Source organism: Carassius carassius, chromosome 28, assembly GCF_963082965.1.
Source record: "Carassius carassius chromosome 28, fCarCar2.1, whole genome shotgun sequence".
NCBI lineage: Eukaryota > Metazoa > Chordata > Actinopteri > Cypriniformes > Cyprinidae > Carassius > Carassius carassius.
This window is the reverse complement of record NC_081782.1, coordinates 3126302-3142344: the sequence shown is the minus strand read 5'-3', so window position 1 is coordinate 3142344 and position 16043 is coordinate 3126302. Positions and strand designations below refer to the sequence as shown.

The 16043-nt window shown below is 36.6% G+C and overlaps 2 protein-coding genes across 3 annotated transcripts in view; one reads left to right on the top strand and one right to left on the bottom strand.

Moving 5' to 3' along the window:
- Positions 1 to 16043, bottom strand: part of LOC132107724 (phenylalanine--tRNA ligase beta subunit-like) — a 297726-nt gene that overhangs the window by 221560 nt on the left and 60123 nt on the right. The gene's annotated exons all lie outside the window — the stretch shown is intronic.
- Positions 14575 to 16043, top strand: part of LOC132107716 (sodium/calcium exchanger 2-like) — a 102434-nt gene continuing 100965 nt past the window's right edge. For both annotated transcript variants that reach the window (XM_059513872.1, XM_059513871.1), the window contains exon 1: positions 14575 to 14719. The gene's annotated coding sequence lies outside the window, so the exon portion shown is untranslated. The remainder of the gene's footprint in view (positions 14720 to 16043) is intronic.

The window sequence follows — 16043 nt, the reverse complement described above, 5'->3', positions numbered from 1 at the left end:
CCACGCCCACCTAGCGCGACGGCTGTGACAGCAGTGGCAATTCACCTGTCACTCAAGTGGCCACGCCCTTAATTATGCATAACTTTAAGGCTTAATATAATTTAAACGGATGAGTTATAAAAAAATTCACCCCCCTCACAGTTGTCATGAAGGGCAAAATTAGCTATATAGACCAAAATAATTTTTTGCACCAGGCTGAAAACATGTTTTTTTTCTGCTGAAAAGTTGGGCATTTTAACATGGGGAGTCTATGGGATTGACTCTCTTTTGCAGCCAGCCTCAAGCGGCCAGTCGATGAATTGCAGTTTTAGTCACTTCCTTATTGGCTTCACTAGAGGGGGATGGCATCGTTTTAAATGCATGACAAAACCCGTTGTTATAGTATGGAAGCACATGGGTAGCGATATTCAATTTGGAATGTAATATGCAAAATGACAATGCAATATGTAAAATGACAATGCATTTCTGTAGTTACATTTTCATTTTGCAATACATTTGTGTGCAAAAAAGGTGCAAAAAAGGTGCAAAATGAAAATGTTTTGATCATTTCGGTTTATGGCTTCAATATTTCATTCGCACTTGTGGGCGGGGCTGAAACGCTGCTTTCATCTGATTGGTCGAATCGCTCCACCTTCAACTCGGTCTTTTCATTCTTTCAGGCAGAATAAGAGTCAGTGCGAGTGTGACACTGTACAATGTCTGAAATCACCGCTCACTGTTAATTAGCATAATATTTGAATCAGATGTAGCTGGGCACATAATTCGTGCTGCTGAGACCTGCAAATTATTTCTAGGTTGCAGTATTGTATGAATATTGTCCCACTGATAAATACAGTGCAAATAGTTCTGTCTCTTTGGAAAAAAGTGAAGTGGAAACAAATAATAATAGACTGAACAGTTCCATGTCTGTAACATTTACCACTCTCATCTTTTAAGTCATAAGGCACTAGGTATGTGTGTGTGACATTAATAAATAATTGTAAAAATTAATATTGTTACATTTCTGAAATAAAAATAGTAAAATTAGCTTTATGCTGCTCAGTGCTCCTGTAGCCTACCCCAGAGCGCCCTCTCGCGGCTGTAGACGGTAATGTTTTCTCTTGGTTCTGAATAAATGCGACTTATATATGTTTTTTTCCTCGTCATGACGTATTTTTGGACTGATGCAACTTATACCGAAAAATACAGGTAACATTATTATTATTATTTATTATGAGAGTAACTGACACAGACTAGAACTTTAATGTTTCACCAAATTCAGCTCAGATCTTCAGACTCGTCTGACTCGTGTTGCTGTATAACTGGCCAGACTTACCTTCCCAAAAAAATCCTATTTAATTTTATTTCATAAATTTAACTATATTTATTTCCACTTCACTGTTATCCAAGGAGACAGAACTATTTGCACTGTATTTATCAGTGGGACAATATTTATACAATACTATATCTTAGAAATAATTTAACGGGGTCTCTTGCAAGTCGCAGCAGCACGAATTATGTGGCCAGCATCATCTGATTCAAATATTATGCTAATTAAAAGTGAGCGGTGGTTTCGGACATTACAGTGCTTCACTCGCACTGACTCTTATTCTGCCTGAAAGAATGAAAAGACTGAGCTTAAGCTGGAGCGATTCGACCAATCAGATGAAAGGAGCGCTTCAGCGCCGCCCACAAGTGTGAATGTAATATTGAAGCCATAAACCGAAATGATCAAAACGTACACGGGCCAACTGTCTTGTCCATGTTCTCTCACTTGAATCCTCTTCTTGAGGAGTCTCTTGACCTTCTGCAAGCCCCGCCTTGTTCACGCAGTGATTGACGTGTCGGGAGGGGGCGGACACGTGATCGGCTCGGAATGCATTTTCAATGTGCACATTGAATTTTGCTACATTCATTGCGGGACACTGAATGAAAATGTAATCGTAAGTGTCTTGACTGTGTGTGTTAATGCATTTAAGAAAAATAGCATTTAAATGATAATTTTGCCACAGTTTTTGCTTGAACATGTTATACATATCTAATCATTTCTGTAATACATTTTCATTTTAATTTTGCAACTTATAAAGTGTTAAAATTAGTATTCATTTTACATATTAAAACTGGTGTATAAAATGCCAAATGAAAATTATGTAATTTAATTTTCATTTTCATTTTGCACCAAACGTTGCACAAATGTATTGGAAAATGTAAATGTAAATACAGAAATGCATTGTCATTTTGCATATTACATTCCAAATTGAATATCGCTACCCATGTGCTTCCATAGTTATAATGTATTTTGATGGATGTAAATGTTTGGTCACATAAACGGTTACGGAACGCTTACTGTGACCTTCATATACCTTCCTAATCTTAGTTTTAGCTGTTGAATCTGATGTCATGAAACAGTGTAACGGTCTAAATGTCAGCGATGTGATAACGGGCACTTTAATGCTCGGGACTGACGGGGTTGCACTGTGCAGGTGGGGTTTCCTCGGTTTTTCTGCAGATGGAGGTTCCCTTCTCCTCCCTCCCCTTTATAACGAACATTCCGTTTTCTTTCAGAATGCAATACTAGTATATACAGTTTACTGTTTTTTTTAAGAGCGCGATTTATTTTTAATACCACGCATAAAATGGCACCATTACCTGACAGACATTAATTTATTCTGCGTTAAAATAAATCACACCTGTCTTTCTGTGACAGAACTGGACTCTAACAGCCGAGAGGGCGTCGGCGTGATTGAAAATGTCTTGGACAGTCTGAAATATATCACATCACCGAAAACAGGCACATGTCTGAGTGAGTTATGTACAAAGTTATAGTCATTGGCCATAACATAATAAAGTTAAACTGCTCTATAAATAAAGTGAATGAATGAATGAAATAGTCCATTTGTAACATTAACTAAGATTGATAAAAGCTGTAGAATATAAGTTTTGCTCCTTGTTTGAGTGTGTTAATTTCAACATTTAAAAACTTGCTTTTGTCAACATTAAAAAACAATGAACTGACTTTAATGATGAATATTTAATTAAAATAAAATGTTGTATTAAGTGGTGAAAAGATGGCAAGAAGTTGGCTGATTTATTCAGTTAAGAACAACAGCCTCTTTTGCTTCTGCTGCAAATTGTTTTCCAAGAGGAACATCAATTTAACAAGTGCAGGAATGGCAAATTGGAAACATGCAAGCAATTATCTCACATTAAGGCTGTCGCGATAACCGCAAAATTGTAATACCGCGCTATTGACAAGCAAACCGCAGAGGAAAGATAGCAACCGCAGAAACCGCGGCAACCGCAGTGTTCAGGTTTTTTTTTTTTTTTTTTTTTTTTATATGAGGCTGTGGCCTTATTGTTTTTTTTTTTTTCAATTTGTCACTGTGCATTCAATGTTAAATAAATTAATGATACAATATGGTCACGACTGTAATTTTCTCGTGAGCCGTTGTAGCTTTATGGTGCTGCGTTAGTTTTGAATAAGCCGGCTGAAACGATGGGAGGCGCTCGATCTCGTCCCAAAACCTAATGTCACGTTGCCAGTTTGGGAACATTTTGGCTTTCAACCCAATGAAAAGGACGAGCCAGCGAATATAGATGAGCCGATATGCAAAATGTGCTTCAAAAAAGGTTCCTGTGACACTGCAATACATCTAATTTGAGGTCATCGGGACATTCTAAAACGCTTAACGGGAAAAACGCTTAATGTGGTTTAATGTACCAATACAGTGATATTAACAGACCAAACTCACTAAACATCATATTAATAAAGTATATTATCTACAAAAAATCAGATGATCCCTGAATATGAATTCAGCGCGTTTAATAACACGTTAAGCCTTTTCCTCTCATAGAAAACCATCATAACGTGTTATTAAACGACTTGCATTCATATTCAGGGATCATCTGTTTTTTTGTTTTGTTTTTTTGTACATTGTATACTACTTTATTAGTATAATGTTTAGTGAGTTTGGTTTTTAAAAATCACTGTCTTAGTACATTAAGCCACATTAAGCGTTTTCTTATAACGGTTTTCTATGGGAGGAAAAGGCTTAACGTGTTATTAAACGAGTTGCATTCATATTCAGGGCTCATCTGATTTTTTATAGATAGTATACTTTATTAGTATGATTTTTAGTTAGTTTGGTCTGTTAATATCACTGTCCCTACATTAAGCCATGTTAAGCGTTTTCGAGTGTCCCCTGTCATCCAGTGCAGCTGCCCCCTCAAGCATCAGATCGCGGAGCAACATCAAAAAGAACAGCTGAGACCGGCCGACAGTTAGGAGTAGCTGAAGCCTTTGCGAAATCTGTAAAATACAGCCGTGAATGTAACAGGCATACCTGCTGAAGTCACGGACAACCTCTGCGTCAGTGCCCATACCCAAGAAAGCGTGAGCAGATAACGAGCTCACACGCTATCTGCATGAGGAGTGCATCGACTCCAGCGCGAATCTACTGTCCTGGTGGGCCAGTGGTGACGCGATAATCAGTCTAGATTTCCGCTGCTGTCCAAAGTCGCGCGCACATAGGCCTACATGTAATACATGTTAGAACTTGATTTCTTAAAAAAAATATATATATATATTGGAAAACGCATGTTCTTGTTGCTGTTTGGTATTAAACAATAAATAAAAATGTTTTAAAACGTCTCTGTCAGTTAAAAAAAGCAACAATATATGCTACATAACTCAACGATAGAGCTTTGTATGCAGCAAAATCAGGATAAATTAGGTATGTAAAAAAAAAAAACCGGCGGTAATACCGCATATCGCGCTATTGAGCCACCCATAATAACCGCAGGGGAAATTTCTTAACCGCGACAGCCCTATCTCACATCACATAAAAAGAGTACAGAACACCTCAATTGCATGAAAGCATGGAAGGAGTGAGCCAACCGAGGAACAGCAAGTCATAACAGCTACCTAGGCCATCATGTGCAGAATGAGCTGATTGATTTGTTGAGCAGCAAAATCATATCTGCTATAGTGGATGACATCAAGCAGGCAAAGTTTTTTTCAATAATTTTGGATTGCACCCCAGATATAAGCCACACAGAACAGCTGTCAGTGGTCATTAGATGGTGTCACTGATGGAGAAGCCCAAATATTCTTTATATTTTTTGTTGATAATATTGTTGCTCTCTGCTTTTGTTACTTTTTATATATCTGATTGTATATATTTTTGGCATATTAATATAGTGTATATTTATTTAAGTTCTGATAACTTATACTCATATTTTGTGCAGAATGGTGTTCATTGTCCTTTGGCAATGTTGGAGGTGGAAATTGTGCACCTTAAAAAGTGTGTTTGCTGTTTAAATTGCAATAGTTAATAAATTACCACTTATGTTGTTATAATAAAATATAACTGTTTGTGCAGAACTTTGTTTATTTTTGTGTGTGGTGGTGGTGGTGGGGGGGGACTCGAAAGGGGTCTCGCCCAGGGTGTATTTCAATGTAGAACCGCCACTGGTCAAAAGTATTAATTAATATTAATTTGAAACAATTATTATCAATAAATTATTATAATCAATTAAACAACATAAATTAGGAGTGTGTGATATTGAAAAAAAAAGATATCTTCATAATATTCTTGGATTTTATTGATAACGTTAATTACACATTGCTAGTCGATAATTAGTGTGTTATTGTGCTGATATCGTAAGGACTACCGTGGACTGCTGACTGAATTTTTTGATATTCTTCATTTTTCTATGTGGTCAGTTCACAGCAGTAATAGAAATTAATAATTTCCATCCAGTTTTATGGCCATTCTTACCTTTAAGTCATTTTTTCTTAGTGTGCACCATCTTTTGAGTCAGATTCTTGCATTTGGGTAGTTACCAAGCAAATTAAATCAGCATCAACAGAATTGATCTTTGCAATGCAGAGGAAACACAGAAGTTGCATTAGAAGTGTAATTTACATGCATTTACACACTGTATAATGCAGCCCAGAGGGACATGGAATACCTTAACCTGCAGTTACAAATGCATGAATAATGTTTTGATATAATAAACAAAAATATTGAAAACTGATGTTTGAAATGATTTTAAAAATTAAAAGATACCTTAAATGTGAAATTAAAACCACCAGTAGGCAACAGTAAGTCACTGTTAATAAGTGAGTCATTGTGATTGAACCGAATCATTTAAACGATTGATTCATGCAGGAACAAAACAGCATACTGTTTGCTCTGTGGCTGTTTGAAAAGTTTTTTTGGAGAAAAAGCATAAACAGGAAATATGGTGTCTAAAACGTAATCTCTTAAAAGGATCCCCAGGTATTAAGACATGTATAGCTTAATATACCATAAATTATGTCTCTTATTGAAATATGTAATAGAAAACCCACGAAAGATGTATGTTATTTTAAAAAATCACATAGTTTTATACATATTTTGGACTATTTGGGGCGCCATTATACTTATGACGTAAAATGGTTTAACTCGGTGAGCCGCTGCCGCTACTTGTTGCTGTTTTTACCCCAACACAAGTCAGAATAGACAACTTTGAAAAATAAAATACTGATATGATGACTACAGCTATAGGTGGTCATGGATATAAGTATAGTCTTAACCAAATGCCCTGCCATCGATTTTTCCCCACAAGGACTCTGAATGCCCCTGATCTCGAGGGAATCCTGTGCTGAGAAATTCCTCCAGCAGCCACAGCATCATGATTAGCATTGGCACGTTTACATCCTAACAGGATGGCGTAGCACTTCTTATCTCAGCCGCTTGTAAGCAGTCTCAGTAGCTGGGGTCCACTAAAAACCTCAAAGGCATCAGGGCTAAAGTGAAGGAAAAAAGTGGGTCTTTAGGACATTTTATTCGTCCACATGCATCTTCTCATTATTTTCTCCTGTTCTTATCGCTAGGAAATCAGTGAAGTCTTATATTGCTTCTTTTGTTTACCCTCCGACTGAAAATTACATCCAAAAGCCACACAATGTGGTATCATATCAATATTTTATTTTCTTGTGTTTATTTATTTTATTGAGTTGTGTCACGGTAAAAAGCACCAGTAGCTCACCGAGTGCAACCATTTGACATCATTAATGCAGAATGTACTGTGCACATAATGGTGCCCCCACAGTGTAAAAACTATGGGCCGGGGGTTGGGTTGGTGAGGCTGCTTCAGGTTCCTTGCCGGAATCTCCCCGTTCCTCAGTTTCTGACGCCACCAAGGACGCAGAGTCGTTGGTGGTGACATCGTCGATAATAATGCATTTCGAACGCATTCCTAGGACCCTAGGTTTTTAGTGACAATGCCACCTAACGAATTAGAGGACCAGCAAAGATGGATGACAGTCAGAGTTTGAGTATCAAATGTGAATCAATTCTTATTTCGTTAATATTAAAAACTATTGTGATGCATTTCAATGGAAAGTTAATGTAGGCTAGCTGAAGTGATGGTGATTTGAATATATAGCAAGATCATTTATTTAATTTTTCCTCTTTCATGTTTCATATGACGTTTAAATTTGTCATATTCTTCAATCTCTTAACATTTAGTTTTGAATCTCGCTGGGTCTCTTGCGAGATGTAAATCAAACTTGCTTTGTGTTGCAAGGCTCATGATTGGCTGTTCACCAGTGATGTCACACATTCATGTGTATGCGCTCCACAAACTAAGGATCAAAGCCTGAGTTGCCAAAGAAAATTGATGAACAGCATCATGGTTCCAACAAAACCGGATTGGAGAGTTTTGGTTATGTCAACTCAAAACTAATCCTGTAACTCTGAATTTGTTCAGCTACCATCGTGGTAAAATCCCCAGATCTTTGGAAATGACTGGGATTGTTATTCTTATGTCAAAGTGGCCTTTGTTTTTACACAATGTCCAATCTATCCTTTTTTTATGCAATAACACTATTTCTGTTAACCCAGCAGTGATTATGTTCACCATGTACTATTTCAGTGAAGTCGAGTTTTTCAAGAACCTTTATTCCCACAACATAAAGTTTTTTCCAAATCTTTGAACAGCATGCAATAACATTTATATAATTATTTGTGTATTGTATGTGTGTGCTCTCTGTGGTCACTAAGATCTTTTAAATATGAAATTTAAAATAGAGAGTAGAACATGTTCAACTAATTGTTCCTTATTTCATTCACTTCTCTCACTTTCTCTCTCTTAGGAGTCAGTGAAGATGTTGTCCATGAAGTTCTTTCTATGTGGTTCACATCATGAACAAATTAGATTTGTGTGTGTTCAAGTTCAACTGTTGTAATATATTATTTTATAAAATATACACAATCTTTTTTCGGTCCTCCAAAACTAGGGTCCTGGAAATGCGTTCCTGGGACTGCGGTTCTCAGACTCGGTAGGTGGCGCTGTCACAAAAAACTAGGGTCCAAGAAATGCGATCCTACAAATGCTTTCCTGAAATTGCGTCCTCCGGTATTGCAGACAGATAATAATGGGTTTCAGTTAATACACATAGGCCTACTGAATCTCACTGTGTTTTCAGCCTCAATATATGAGTACATGAACACATAAACATAATCTCTGGAACTGCTCTAAGTCACTTCATGAGCATTTTTCTTATTTTGAGAAAACTATCGTCATATCATATACAGAGACAGCAATGTTTCAAAGACACCAATGTTTCAGGAGTATAGTGCACAGAATAGGATGTATGCTTATTAGATAACCGTATTTGAGTTGATGTATATGCTTTTATTTTTTAATTTTGTTATTAACTTAACTATTTTTTCCAAACAATTGTTAGATGCAGTGTTTGCTGTAGTTATGCAAAAAGATTAGGTTTGAAAAACAGAATCGGTAAACTATTTCTTATGATTTTAAATCTGCACTGAACTTCTGCTATGCACAGATCAATCTCATTAAAGTAAAAGGCAGTACTAAAGTCTGATTGTGTGGTGGATGTGTTCAAATGTGATCATCTGAATTCAAGTGATGAAGGATTTTGAAAGTCTGACAGTGTCGAGCACCACTGTAAGGTGAACCCTACATGGTGTAAATGTTTGAAAATGCTGCATCAGCATAAATGATTAATCATCGTAAATGATTAACAGTTGAAAATAAACATACATTAGAAATTTAGAAAAGTAGTCAAAAAGTAAAAATAATCAGTTACATTAAATTGAAAAATTTACACTACTATTACTATTATTTTAAATAGGGTAACTTGTAATCTGTAACCTATTACATTTTCAAAGTAAACTTTCCCAACACTGATTGGGAAATGTCCCAATTGATCTTTAAGATTATTTTATGTCAGGTTTCGGACTTTAATCCCCAATATTCCCTTGGTGTGTCTGATTAGTCTGATCTTCCCGCCTCTGACTGGAAATAACACTGATTCATACATATTAAACACTATCACAGTATTTAGATTAGAAATTTTGCCACATGGAATGTTTATGAACTTGCATGCAGAAATGTTGCTATTGAGTAAACTGAAATTTAAAGGGTTGATTGAGTAAACAACAAAGACAGAAGGCATGGATTAAGGCTATTAAAATATGTTATTGAACAAGTCAATTGCACTTGATTATAACTGATCTGAGCAAAGACGCTTACAATCGAAAAACAACAAAAAACAAAACATTAAAGCTGAATGAGTCAGAATAATAGTCTAACTAAGCAGTACAACAATAATTGAAGATAGTTCGTCATTTTAGTGATTATATTAAGGCACTTTAGGTTAATATAGAACCTTAATATAGAACCCTGCGATGTCGAAATGGGATTCGACCTTAAGCTGCTTTCGCGTTGATTTTATTCGACACAGGCTTACACCATTTTACAAATCATTTATCTGACAAATAGAGTCATCACGCAAGTTTTGTGTATCAAACATTATCTTTGATACTTACTTTTTGTCCTATGATAATGTGATGCAGTTGTTTGAAGGAAAATGGCTCCTGTAACTGTAACTCTTTCACTTTTGGATTGTACTGCAGTATCTAAACATATTATAACGTTACACATTAACTAGAAAAAAAAGGCTATAAGCCCTATAAGACTAAAATGGTTTCTTCCATGTTATCAGGAAAGAAACCATTTTAGCCTTATAGGGCTTTTTTTCTAGTTAATGTGTAACGTTACAGTATGTTTTAGATAAGACTAATAAAACGGCATTGACGCTTCTCATAACACAAATCAAGTTAAGATTAACAATTTAATTGAGGTTCAACAAATAAAAAACAGATGCAATACGGATAAACAAATTATAAAGCTTGGCTTATTGAATATCAGATCCCTTTCTACGAAAACACTTTTTGTAAATAATATGATCACTGATCATAATCTAGATGTGCTCTGTTTGACAGAAACCTGGCTAAAACCTGATGATTACATCAGATGAGTCCACCCCCCAAGATTACTGTTATAAACATGAACCGCGTCTAAAAGGCAAAGGTGGAGGTGTTGCTTCAATTTATAACAACGTTTTCAGGATTTCTCAGAGGGCAGGCTTCAAGTATAACTCGTTTGAAGTAATGGTGCTTCATATAACATTATCCAGAGAAACAAATGTTAATGATAAATCCTCTGTTATGTTTGTACTGGCTACTGTATACAGGCCACCAGGGCACCATACAGACTTTATTAAAGAGTTTGGTGATTTTACATCCGAGTTAGTGCTGGCTGCAGATAAAGTTTTAATAGTTGGTAATTTTAATATCCATGTTGATAATGAAAAAGATGCATTGGGATCAGCATTTATAGACATTCTGAACTCTATTGGTGTTAGACAACACGTTTCAGGACCTACTCATTGTCGAAATCATACTCTAGATTTAATACTGTCACATGGAATTGATGTTGATGGTGTTGAAATTATGCAGTCAAGTGATGATATCTCAGATCATTATTTAGTTCTGTGCAAACTTCATATAGCCAAAATTGTAAATTCTACTTATTGTTACAAGTCTGGAAGAACCATCACTTCTACCACAAAAGACAGCTTTTTAAGTTATCTTCCTGATGTATCCGAATTCCTTAGCATATCCAAAACCTCAGAACAACTTGATGATGTAACAGAAAATATGGACTCTCTTTTCTAGCATTTTAAATACAGTTGCTCCTTTATGCTTAAGGAAGGTTATGGAAACCTTAAACTAATGGAATGCATAGTCGATATAAAAAACTGGATGACGAGTAATTTCTTACTAGTAGATTCTGAAAAAACAGAGGTGTAATTATAGGACCTAAAAACTCTGCAAGTAATAACCTAGAACACTGTCTAAGACTTGATGGTTGCTCTGTCAATTCTTCATCATCAGTTAGGAACCTAGGTGTGTTATTTGATCGCAATCTTTCCTTAGAAAGCCACGTTTCTAGCATTTGTAAAACTGCATTTTTCCACCTCAAAAATATATCTAAATTATGACCTATGCTCTCAATGTCAAATGCAGAAATGTTAATCCATGCATTTATGACCTCAAGGTTAGATTATTGTAATGCTTTATTGGGTGGTTGTTCTGCACGCTTAGTAAACAAACTACAGCTAGTCCAAAATGCAGCAGCAAGAGTTCTTACTAGAACCAGGAAGTATGACCATATTAGCCCGGTCCTGTCAACACTGCACTGGCTCCCTATCAAACATTGTATAGAATTTAAAATATTGTTTTTTACTTATAAAGCCCTGAATGGTTTAGCACCTCAGTATTTGAATGAGCTCCTTTTACATTATAATCCTCTACGTCCGCTACGTTCTCAAAACTCAGGCAATTTAATAATACCTAAAATATCAAAATCAACTGCAGGCGGCAGATCCTTTTCCTATTTGGCGCCTAAACTCTGGAATAATCTACCTAACATTGTTCGGGAGGCAGACACACTCTTGCAGTTTAAATCTAGATTAAAGACCCATCTCTTTAACCTGGCTTACACATAACATACTAATATGCTTTCAATATCAAAATCCGTTAAAGGATTTTTAGGCTGCATTAATTAGGTAAACCGGAACCGGGAACACTTCCCATAAAACACGATGTACTTGCTACATCATTAGAAGAATGGCATCTACGCTAATATTAGTCTGTTTCTCTCTTATTCCGAGGTCACCGTCGCCACCAGATCCAGTACGTATCCAGACCAGATGGTGGATCAGCACCTAAAAAGGACCTCTACATCCCTGAAAGACAGCGGAGACCAGGACAACTAAAGCCCCAGATACAGATCCCCTGTAAAGACCTTGTCTCAGACGACCACCAGGACAAGACCACAAGAAACAGATGATTCTTCTGCACAATCTGACTTTGCTGCAGCCTGGAATTGTACTGCTGGTTTCGTCTGGTCAGAGGAGAGCTGGCCCCCCAACTGAGCCTGGTTTCTCCCAAGCATGGGCGTAGGTTTAGGGGGCGACGCTAGCTACTAGTCCCTATCAATATTTTGAGATTACAAATTTGTCCCCACCAATATTTAGCAAGCTCCTTTGAATTGTTATTTGGATCTTTGCACTGCTATTTGGATAGATTCTAACGGTCAGGACGATGACAGTACAAGAAACACCATAATTTGATTGGGGGCGGGGTAACATAAGAAGCTTTTTCATAAAGCAGAGTCAGAGTGTAAGTAGGCAAAATATAGCTTGCTAGCCACACAAATAAACTAGCAGTAGTGACTGACCAGGATTTCAAATGCAGATTCTACTGTGGAAAATAGTATTAACTGGTGATAGTATGTGCTACCCAGGATGATAGAATGCTACGTTAGCAAGTAACTGAACTTCTTTGGTCCCCACCAAAGCTGAGACCAAACCTATGCCCATGCTCCCAAGGTTTTTTTCTCCATTCTGTCACCGATGGAGTTTTGGTTCCTTGCCGCTCGCCTCTGGCTTGCTTAGTTGGGGTTACTTCATCTATAGCGATATCATTGACTTGATTTCAAATAAATGCACAGACACTATTTAAACTGAACAGCGATGACATCACTGAATTCAATGATGAACTGCCTTTAACTATCATTTTGCATTATTGACACTGTTTTCCTAATGAATGTTGTTCAGTTGCTTTGACGCAATGTATTTTGTTTAAAGTGCTATATAAATAAAGGTGACTTGACTTGACTTGACAACGATGCCATCGGTCCGATGGTGATGACAACGTAAGATATATCTGGCTCCAAAAACCACACTTGGCTTATGAATATTAATTACGTAACATGCCCAGAAGACGTATCTGATTGGCTGTAAGTAGATGGGGTTTGGCAGTTATCCTATCGTTTTCTCATTTCCTTGATTTTGTATTGCAAGATTCGCTGGTAAAATCTGAAGAAACACATGACACGATCTAAAGAATGTGTATATTACACGAACGTTTAGGTGACGACCTGTGGGACTTGACACTTCATTAATGTTGTGTATTTGTTAACATTTTGTCACATAGAATAAAGCTTGGATATATATATATATATATATATATATATATATATATATATATATATATATATATATATATTTCTGAACAAAAAGTCTCAAACACACTATCTGGTTTTGTAAAGATACATAATAAATCTCATGATTAATGACATTTCTAATCTGACTTCTGACTGTTACTAACTTCTATCACTGAAACGATCAGCCTTAAGATTTCTAATTTCCATTTTAACAAAATAAAGACATCACTGGACTGCATATTCTCATGATAACCAGCAGATGGCGTTATTGACTTTTCAAATAATTGAACAGAATTTTACACAATGTGGTGGGATCTGGAAATATTAGTATTGATGTACAAGGAATTTAATTAAATAAAAATGAACAATTAGGTCTTTGCTAAACGATTACACATTAGTTTTACATGCATTCTCAATGACATTTCAGTTACTTATTTTTCTTCCAGAGCACCTTAAATTAATATTTTACCCTAAAGTTAAAATTTAAATTCTAATATTTATAACCTTAATTGTCACGTGACGTCTCTTTTTTTCTGCAGAACACAAAATAAGGTATTTTGAAGAACACTGGACTCCACTGACACATACTTAAAAATTCATTCACTCAAAATATTGCTTTGTGTCTAAGATAAAATGCAGGTTTGGAACACAAATTACATGTGCAGCTGTATAAGTGACTGTACAGTAGCAACTGTGAAATTAAATACCACGTCCTATATCTAACTTGTGTCATTTATAACAGTTAAAATGTATGGCTTTTACATTCAGCAAAGGTTTCTGGATTTAAGCAGAATCCTTAACCACAATCAGACATCAGAATTTGTTTTTCATTTTCATTACTGAATATAGGCTACTGTTAAGAAAATGATGGTCTCTAATATCATAACATTTCATAATGTTACATTTCAAAGGATTGTATGAGTGCTTGAGGAAGCACATACTGCAGAAAGACAGACGGATAGATGATAGATGGATGGATGGATGGATGGATAGATAGATAGATAGATAGATAGATAGATAGATAGATAGATAGATAGATAGATAGATAGATAGATAGATAGATAGACATGTCAGTTGATTTTATTATTATCCTTCATGTTTGTCACCTTTCAGATGAAACAATGCGCGCTCTCGCGTCCAGTTGCCTGCGCGTTCGCGTACCTCCCTCCCCACCCAGGAGTGAGCGCACGCGAGTATTTCCACAGCACGAGAGAGAGTGAAATACATCAGAGTCAGCCCGCAGAGAGACACACATATGAGCACAAGCGGAGCAGTGTTTCAATGAATGATCCAGCAGCAGCAGCAGCAGAAACATGCGCTTCTCAGCCACGCCTGCCCTGAACAACACCTCTAACTAAGACACAAGGTATGACAGCACATCAGACACAACTTCTCCCATCAACAAACTGTGTGATCGCACAAAACGAGAAGAGCGTTTTCATCCTTCAGATGATCTCAGTATGATGATGCTTGCTTCTGTTTGGGACTGAAAAGTAAACGAGCAGGAGATAAAGAGCAGGTGTAATGGAATAAAACGACGCCTTCAGCTTGTTTTGCTTTTAATGTTAGAGCATGTTCTTTATTGGTCCTTTTGGTGCAGATAACATGCAAAAGTATTGCTATTATTTTTGGAGCTCTTAAAGTATTGTTAGTGCATGTTTGTTTGTGTGTGTAGATTCTCGTAGTTGCGGATGATGTGCGGATGTAAACTGTTATACAGGATTTTAGGATACAGCCTATATTTATAATGTGTGCATGCATATAAACATAAATTCCTAAACTCATGTGGGATTCCCGTTGGTGTCTGTGGACACTTGTTTGTTTCTCTGTCAGTGTGATCGCTTTAAATGAAAGCAGTTCGTATAGGGGATGGCATCGTTTTAAGTGCATGGCAAAACCCGTTGTTATAATGTATTTTGATGGGCGTAAATGTTTGGTTACATAAACGGAACGCTTACTGTGTGACCTTCATATATCATTGTTTTAATTGTTGAATCTGACGTTATGAAACAGTGTAACGGTCAGCGATGTGATAACGGGCACTTTAATGCTCGGGACTGACGGGGTTGCACTGTGCAGGTGGGGTTTCCTCGGTTTTTCTGCAGATGGAGGTTCCCTTCTCCTCCCTCCCCTTTATAACGAGCATTCAGTGTTTGTTCAGAATGCAATAGTACTAGTATATACAGCCTACTGTTTTTTTTAAGAGCGCGATTTATTTTTAATACCACGCATAAAATGGCAACATTACCTGACAGACATTCATTGATTCTGCGTTAAAATAAATCACACCTGTCTTTCTGTGACAGAACTGGACTCTAACAGCCGAGAGGGCGTGTCAGCGAGGTCGGGGGGATGGCGAAAGTGCAGTGGAATGATATTTTTTTGGTAACTCACTATGCATCTTTTTTTATTTAGCAAGTGGCATTCGTATATCATCTTCATTTTTTATGTGGAAATGTATTGGTCAAAATATTGAGTCAAAAAATGCAAGACTCCCAAGTTGATATAAGATCTAGTTGTAGTTCATTAATCATAGATTAATTTAGGATAGCTGGGACATCCATTTCTCAGTAATCTCATTGGCAAAAATGCCCCCTGTTTACCTTAAGTCACTTACCAAATTATTGAATTTAGGAATTTAATGCATATTACAGTATTTAAGGCTTCCACAATCATGGCAAAGCACGGGA